We start from the raw sequence: 9425 nt of genomic DNA on the forward strand, positions 1-9425 counted from the left end.
CTCTCTTTCCCTTCTTGGCCCTCATGAACATCTGCCTCTTTATTCTGAAGTCCAGTGCTGTGAAGGTAAGTGACATCCATTCTCATTTCTGAGGTCAGGCTGCTCTGATATTGAAGGTGATAGGACAGTCATAAGCCTTGGGAGTCCCAAACCAGATTCTGAGCAGTTTTGCTGGTTCAGCACAACCTGGCAAATTGGCAGCTGATTAGAAGACTGAGATCAAGTTTTGCCTTGTCCTGCCTACACTAATGAATTGCTGTACATAGCCAAAAATCTTCCCTGACAATAGGGAATAGAGAGCAGCTGTGGGCCCTTTAAATAAGATACTCATAAGCCAAAACTTAAATGCTTGCACCAGTGTTTGGATAGCTGAAGGTACTTTTGTCAACAAGAGATCATTATTTAGGCCAAGGTAGAGTTGCTACATTTAAGGCTCTGTTCAGCTCACCTTGTAGATATAAAGATTTGGAACTTCTGCAGGTTCCAAATCAACTCTTATTTCAATGCAGATGGTTCCTTGTTCTAAATAATGTCCTCTGTATATTCTTGTATCTCAGACTTGGCATTTCTAACTTCCTGATGGGTGCTTTCATTCAGACCTTCAGCTGTTTACAGCTGTTTCTAACTTCCTTATTCCTTTCTGTGCTATCATCATTATTGAGGGACTGTATATGTAGTAGTAAGAGTGAGGGATTTGGAGGCTGACTGCTAAGTTTCAGATCCCTACTGAGCTACTTTCTAGGTAAGTGGATTTAGACAAGTTATTTGACTTCTCGGTGCCTTAATTACTAATCTGTATAATGGAGATAGTAATAACATATTCTTCATCAAGTTGTTGTAAGCATTTGGATGGATATTTGGTATGTAGTCAGTGTATCAGCTTGGTTTTGTTAGGCTTCAAGTAACAGAATACCAGTTGATAATAGCTGAGGCAACAAACCATTTAATGATTTTATATAACTAGAATTCTGAAGGTGGTCAATTCTAGGTTGGCAGCAGCTTAGGGGTACCACCAAAGACCTCATTTAGAAAAAAATCTTTCCCCTCTGCCATCTTTAGCATGTTGACTTTTTATATTCATGGTTGTCATTTTATGGTCACCATGCTATTGTAACTCCAGGGATCACATACACATCAAGGCAGGGAGAAGGGAGAAAGGCAAGGCTGACATCAACTGTCTCTTCCATCCGACAAGCCTCTCAAAGACTTCTCCCTACACCTTATTGCCAGGAATAAGTCACATGTCTACCCTTGCCTCTGAAGAAAGTCAGGAAAGTGACAACCTTTTTTTTTTTTTTTTTAGACTCTATTATGGGAGATGAGCAAGAAAGAAAAGAGCTAGCCATGGTTGTTGAGGTGACCAGGCCACCGTCACTGCCACAGCAATTAATACATGTTAGCATGTTATTGTTATTATTGTTAATCCAGTCCTTAAGTTAGAGATGTTGAAGTTATGTTTCATTCCTTCTCTTTGTCTCAGTCACAAGTTCAGTGATTTTTCTTCCTCAATGGTTTCTATGCCTACTCCTTTCTTTCCCTTCCTACTGTTTCCATTGTTGATCTCACGTGGAAAAAATGCAGCAGCTTTCATTCTGTTCCGTCTCCAGTGTCTCCATATTCCACTCCATCTTGCACTCTGCTAGATGAATCTTCATTAAATACCTTTATTATGCCACTTTCTTGCCACAAATCCCTCAATCTTTTTCTATTGTTCACAGTTGTGATTCTTAAACTACAGTGTACATCAGAATCACCTGGAAACCTTGTTAAAAGTCAGATGTCTCTTGAAATACAGATGCTAAGGTTATGAAATATTCTCAACGTACTCATAGTATAATGGGTAAGACAATAAAATAATTATAATCAAAGTTTTGTCATTTATTTTCTATGCCTCTCATTTGTCACATTACATATATTGCTTTACATAAGATCTATCATTAGTTCACTTTTTGTGTGTATAAATTTTATTTCCCATAGTGGATCAAACATTCCTTGAAGGCAGAGATTATGTATCTCTGTAGCTCTCAGTCCTAAAACATTAGACAGTTTTTTGAAACATATCATTGATCTTCATACAAAATATTCAGTGAGTGCTTAATAAATGTTGGACAGATTCAACAAAAATATTGCAAAGCCTCTGAGACACAAGACTGGATAAAAAAATGTCCATATTTATTAGATTATACAGTTTAAAGCTAGAAATGGCTCAATCTAATAGTGTAGTATAATGTTGTATGATTCAAATGGAAAGATATCCTTTTCAAGGCACTTATAATGTCCACTGGAAGAAATGCTGGTTTTGGTAGCAAAATATATTGTGAATGAAAAATAGGAGGAAAAAAGCCAACATTTATTTATTCATTTAGTCAACCAATAATTAATAAATATTTGTTCTGTGTCAAGGTCTTCAGTGATGAGTAAGACTGTCTCAAGGAACTTAGTATCTAGTAAGAAAAAGAAACATGCAAACAAGTCCAACAAGTGATTTCAGGTGTGACTATCACATATAGGGTGGGAGTAGTAGTCGGGAGAAACAGAAAATCAGGGCTTCTTCTGTCTGGATGAGAGCCTTTCTCCAAGAGTTATCTTCTCTCTTACCTTCTACTACTTTCCCTTTTTAAAAATATTTGTTTTGGGTTATAGGTGGATACAATATCTTTATTTATTTATTTAAATGTGGTGCTGAGGATCGAAACCAGTGCCTCATGCATGCTAGATGAGTCCTCTACCTCTGAGTCACAACCCCAGCCCATCATCTTCTACAACTTTCTATTTGGCTTCTCTTAGAATCTTGCTAGAGTGATTATTTTTCCCATGTTTGATGTCATTTTCTCATCAACTACTAAGTTGCAAAGTTAAGCATACAAGGAGCTGATAAATATCTTTGCTTCTTCTCACAGATTAGACTGAAAACAGTCTCAGAAATCATCATTTCTGACCCAGCCTGATTAAGGAAATGGTCACCTGTATTCTCTCTTTCTACCTCCTTCTCCCTCCCATTCGCACACCCTGAATGTGAGAGACTAAGGGTGATCAACCACCTGGTATGCCTGGGAACCAGGGGTATCCTAAGACCGTCTTGGACAAACCCTGATAAGTTGGTCCCATGAAGCACAGATATTGGCTTAAAGGGCCAGGGTTAATTGAGGTTAAATTCCTGGCCACATTCCTTAATGCTGATGTATGCTTTGGGACACCGGAACATAAATGTGCCTTTGGAAGTGAAGCCTGCACAGATTCAGAGCAAATATCTTACTATAGCTCCTGGGCTTGATTTGGACACTAGTTGTCCTAAGTCAATTCAAGCATATGTTTTCAATAAATGTTTGACATAACTTCCTTGGAATTTCCCATTATCACAGTTTCTCATGGTCTAGTAATAAAATTTCAGTGGACCAAAATAGAGACAATATATTGAACAACTTTTAGATTAACCTTCTGATTTTTATTGACTCCAGGAAGTTGATTCCAGTTGTCAGAGAATTGCGTATGAGTCCTAGCTTTGTCACTTACCAACTACTTGACTTGAATAAGGGCTTTATTTTTCTCATCTGAAATAAATGATAAGGCTTAAATGTAATTTTGAAATGGTTGAATATGAGTAGTAGAGACTATTTTTTCAAAACTTTACAGATGAGGAAACTGAACTGTGGAGAGATGAAGTAACTTGCCCATGGCCATGTAATTAGCAAAGCTCAGAGCTAGGAATGAGCCCCCTATATGGTTCAGTCTCCTGAACCATCCCCTTAAATGCTACTCTTTATTGTCTCGTGGCATTGAGGACCTGTGTCCTGGGGCGATGGCAGTACCTTGGAGGGGAGTGAATGCATCTGAAAACTGAATTCTGGTGTCCCAAACAGCATGGAGCCTGGAGATATAAGCACTGACCAGCGGAGTGGACTTAAGATGAGGACTGTCCATGTCTTCTTGGAATCTTACAAATTTCTATAATTCTTTAGTGACCTAGGAAAGAAAATGAGTTTAGAATTGATTGAGACTGAATTTTCTAATGCAGGGATTCACATTTAAGTTGAACTAAATAAAAGAAGAATATTGATGCATTTATACCTTTCTTTGGTAACATCATTCTTCCCACACACAGAAAAAGAGCCTGAGGTCCTAATCCCCAATTTGGATTTGGAGACAGGTAAGTGAAAATAAGGTCAACAGGGTGAGCCTTAATCCAACATGACTGGTGTCCTTATAAGAAAAATTTAAGATACAGAAACATACAGAGGAGAGACTTTGTGAAAACACAGGGAGAAGATGGCCATCTACAAGCCACGAAGAGACTCCTGAGAAGACATCAACTCTGCTGACAGCTTGAACTAGGGTTTCTAAGCTCCAGAATTTTGAGAAAATAAAATTCTGTTGTTTAAACCACTCAGTCTGAGGTTCTTTGCTTATGGACAAAGAACACACAGTCTTGGGCTTTTACAGAAGCATACGGGGATTTATTTGGGAGGTGATCCCAGGAAGCCCTGAATCAAAGAGGGGAAGAGAGAGAGAGGAAATCCAGGTCACTGCTGGAGGCACGGGGTGCCAACTCTGACTGGGGGCCTCCAAAGACTGCAGAATACTCTTCAGGTTGTCCCATTGTGGGAACAATGTACCCTCCATCTTCCGTTTGTCATGGAAGGGACAAAATTTGGTCAATTGCCTGGCAGCTCTGGTCTGTTCTGCATAGTAATGAGCTCATTTCTGTAGTTCAAGAGAAACCTCAGGCAGAGGGTTGGAGGAGCTTGCAATAAGAAGCCACAGGTGTACAAGGCAATAGTGTTTTTTGCTTTTACAATAAAATACAATAAAGATTTTAAAAAGAGGAAAATGATTGTATTACTGGGACCAGTTTTATTTAACTCTAGCAGTATAACCCAATATTATTGCCAGGTTCAGACTATGAAACTTGGCCTAGAAATGAAAGTTGCCTTCTCCAGGCAGAGTATGAGATGTGACATAAGCCATCTGCTTTCAGTGCCTGGGTGGCGTCATGCTTAGGGCACACAGTGCCCTCTCATTGCCATTCCTGAATTTTTAGAGATTTGACTATCAGTGCTGAAATTTTCTCAGGCTCCTTAAAATTGGCAATATGTTGGTTAAAATAAGAAGACTTCCCCTTTCCTGCTTAAGCTGGCTAAGGACAAAGAACAAAATTTGTCTTCCTTGTATCAACATTAAAAAGAACTCTCAGTGTCCTGGGCCACCAGGAAGATCATTTCCTGATCCAGGGACTTCCTATCTTTCCCATTGCCAGATAAGATAGATAGTAACTATTCAGCACTTTCCTCTGTGAGGACTGACATGGATAAAGTTCTCAAAATAAGGCCTGATTAGGAACTGCAAACATCAAAGCAAATTGGTAATCATTTTTTTAAACAACAAAAAAAGTAATAATTTTTATTGAAGAAACCAGAAATCTCCATATCAAATTAAATTAAATTAATTTACTTATTGTGCTACTGGAGATTTAGCCCAGGAGAGTTTTTTTTTTTTAAACAATACCTTTATTTCACTTATTTATCTTATGTGGTGCTGAGAATCGAGCCCAGGGTCTCACACATGCGAGGCGAGTGCTCTCCCACTGAGCCACAACCCCAGCCCCAAGGAGAGATTTTTTAAATTTCTTTTTAGTTGTAGGTGGACACAATATTTTTTATTTATTTATTTTATGTGGTGCTGAGGATCGAACGCAGTGCCTCACGCATGCGAGGCAAAGGTTCAACCACTAAGCTGCAACCCCAACCCCTAGAGGAGAGATTTGTCATTGAGCCACATCCCCAGTCCTTTTTATTTTTTGAGACAGGACTTCACTAACTTGCTGTGGCTGGCCTCAAACTTGCAATCCTCCTGTCAGCCGCTTGAGTTGCTGGGATCATAGGCCTACACCACAGTGTCAGGCTGAAATCTCTTTTATTTTATTTAAAAAAATAAACTTTGTCTCCAGATGCCATTTCACTTGTGAATAGGCCAGGCTTGTACTATGGATCTTTTGTCCTGGTTTTAAGTATCTTCAGGTTGAATTATTGGGAAGTTTTTGTTTGTTTGTTTGTTTTATTTGTTTTCTTGTTTGTTTGCACTGGGGATGGAATTGAGGGTGAGCATTCTGCCACTGAGCTGCACCCTGGGTATTGGGAAGTTTTTACTTCAAATATCCTTCCGAAGTGAAGAAGTGAGGGTTCGCCATGATGGAATACCAGGGAGGAAGAGTACAGAATTGAACCCCGGAAGAAAGGAGGCAGCCAAGGGTTGGTCCTGTGTGCCTCCATTTTTCCTTTCTACATTTTCCCTCAGAGCCCCTTCCACCTTCTTTGCCAGGTTTCCCTAATGATTCTTGACACTAAGGACAATGTACTTGACTAATGACATAAGAAAAGTTTATTTCCTTCATTCATAAGCTATAAAATGGGAATTAAAACAATTAGATAACTGTCTGTGGGTTTTGGAATAGAGGTGTTAACCTGGGTCTTAAATAGGGAGAAATATAGTTAGAAAACTTTCTAAATGAATCTGTCTTGACTAAACTCTTGACTAAACTCCTCAATTTAATGCAGCATATAACTCTCTGGAATTTCAGAAAATTCCTGTGCACAGGAGTATAATGAGTGACAGAGACTCCATAGGGAATTGAAGGGTCGGGGTCAAGGTTAAGCTCACAATGCACACCTACATCAAGTGACTCTGATTCCTCCTCCACCAACTCTGCTCTCCTAAATTCCCTTCTCTTCAGGCTGCCTCTGTCCTTTCCCTCGTATCTAGCCTTTTTGACTCCTGCTCATATTTCTCTCCATGCCCTCTTCAAATTCCTTTCACATTGCCACATCACGTGAAGGCACAAGAATTGACCTCATGTCTTTACAGTTTACTAGAGAAGACACTGTGTTATGCCAGAGGTATGAATCACAGTTCAAAGGAGGGAAGGCATCCTGGGGGAGATGTCGTGGACACTGGTGTGAAAGGATGGATTGGATTCTAAGAGCAATGGAAGAGAGTATTCTCGGTGGAAGGAATAGCTAGCTTGTGCCAAGACCCAAACATGGCACAACCTAGGGTCTGATTTTCCTAGCCAAAAGAAGTAGTAGGGTAGGAAAGGGGAGGCTGGTCCTGATTCTAGAGAGCTTTAAATGCCAGACTAAAGGCATTTATTCTATAGGTCACATTTTTGCACAGTTTATCAAATCCCCAGTATTTTAATATGATTTTATGTTCTATGAGTTTAGTCATAGAGCTTTCATCATGAATGGATGGGGGGAAAAGCAGAAACAGGACAGGAGGTCAATAAAGAGGATATTCCCATCAGTCTTCAACTCTCAGATAACTAGATCTAAATATAATTTTTGCCTCCTAAGAAATATTTAAGGTTTCTCCATTGCCCACAAAGTAAAGGGGAAAAAAAAAAACCTAAAATGTCCTCTGTACTAGTTAGCTTGAGTTGCCATTATAAAATAACCACAGACTGAGTGGCTTAAATCAGAAATTTATTTTATCATAGTTTTGGAGGCTAGAAGTCCAAGATCAAGGTTTCTGGTGATTCAGTTTATGGTGAAGGCTCTTTACCTGACTTGTAGGTAATCACCTTCTCACTGTCCTTTCCTCAATGAGTGCTCATGGAGAGAAAAAGAGAGCCAGGTCTCTGATGTGTCTTCTTATAAAGTTACCAATCTTACTGTGGACCAGGGTCCCACCTTATGAATTCATTTAACCTTAATTAGAGGCCCTATCTCCAAATACAACCACACTGAGGGTTTATATTCCAATCTGAATTTTGGGGAGATGCAAACATTCTGTTTGTAACAGCTTTCTATGAAAACAATAACTATCGTCCCTGAAGTACCTGCTATGTTGTAGACATTATGTAAGGTTCTTTACGTAGATTATTTCATCTAATCCTCATGAAAGTTGTATGAGGTAGGTTTTTAGTTTATGTTTTACAAATGAATTTCAGGGAAGGTAAATAATTTGTATATGGCTACATAAGCACTAGGGGTGGAGGCAGACTTTGAAGGACAGCAGACTGTTGCCAAAGCCCATGCTTTGCTCTTTGAGTGCTGCCCACTTCCCACTTAGTACTTCCACTTTCAGCTGTGGCTCTGTTCTTCCCACCCCAGCCCCCAGTTCTAATGTACAACATAGTACTCTATCCATGTGACATATTTCTTGAGGTCTTGAATTTGCTCACACAGTTTTCTCAGATGGTAATGTCTGCCTTCCTTTATTTCTTTTTTTTTTTTTTTTTTTTTTTTTTTGTCAGCTTTTCATTGTTGTGACCAAAACACTTGACAAGACCAACTTAGATATTCGTGGTCAGTCAACTCCATTGCTCTGGGCCTGAGGTGAGGCAGAACATCATGGTGGAAGGGTGTGGTATAGGAAAGTTGCTCAGCTCATGCAAGCCAGGAAAGACAAAGAGAGAAAGATGCTGGGCATGGTGGTAAATACCTGTAATCCTAGTGACAGGAGGATTGCAAGTTCCAGGTCAGCCTCAGCAGCTTAGCAAGGCCCTAGGTAACTTAGTGAGACCCTGTCTCAAAATAAAAAATAAAATTACCTAGGGCTGTTGCTCAGTAGTAAAGTACCCCTGGGTTCAATCCCCAGTAGCCCCCTGAGAGACAGAGAGAGAGAGAGAGAGAGAGAGAGAGAGAGAGAGAGAGAGAACATCAAAGGACAATATTTAGTCCAAGGGTATGTCCCCAGTGACCTACTACCTCCAACCATACCCCACCTGCCTACTGTTACCACCCACTAGTACATTCAAATTATTAATCCATCAAATGGATTAACTCACGGATAAGGTTACAGTCCCCATGATCTAATCATTGCCTGAAAGCCCCACCTCTGAACCTTGCTGTATTGAGGATCATGTTTTCAAAACATGAGCTTTTCAGGGGACACTAAAGGTCCAAACCACAATATAGTTATTGTTTAAATTTCCCCTCAAAAGGCAATTCCTCTGTGAAACCTTCTTCTACTGTTTACTTTTGTGGTGAATCATATATGTGTGAAACTTTCCTATGTAGTCATTCTGTTTCATTTGCCTTTGCATTCTGTTACCTGTCTAAATGTCTGTGTTTCTCTACTTCACCAGCAGATTATAAGTATTTTGAGGTAAATATTTTATATACCCATCACACAGGAGGTGCTTAAGCATTTACTGAGTCTTCAAAGGTCCAGGTGAAAGATAGTGAAGGTGTGAACTAGAGGAGGGACAACAGAAATGCAAAGGAGAGGATGGGTCAATAAGACTTGGTGATTCTTAGGATGTGAAGGCTGAGGGAGAAACAAGAATGACTTCAAAGCTTTTCAAGGAAAGAACACTATAATCATTTTTTAAAATTTATTTAGTTTTGCATTACGATTCTTAATACACCATTATACCATAATTTATCATATCTCTGATTATATATAAGGTATGTCAACACCAAATTCAC

Source organism: Marmota marmota, unplaced genomic scaffold, assembly GCF_001458135.2.
Source record: "Marmota marmota marmota unplaced genomic scaffold, marMar, whole genome shotgun sequence".
NCBI classification, from domain to species: domain Eukaryota; kingdom Metazoa; phylum Chordata; class Mammalia; order Rodentia; family Sciuridae; genus Marmota; species Marmota marmota.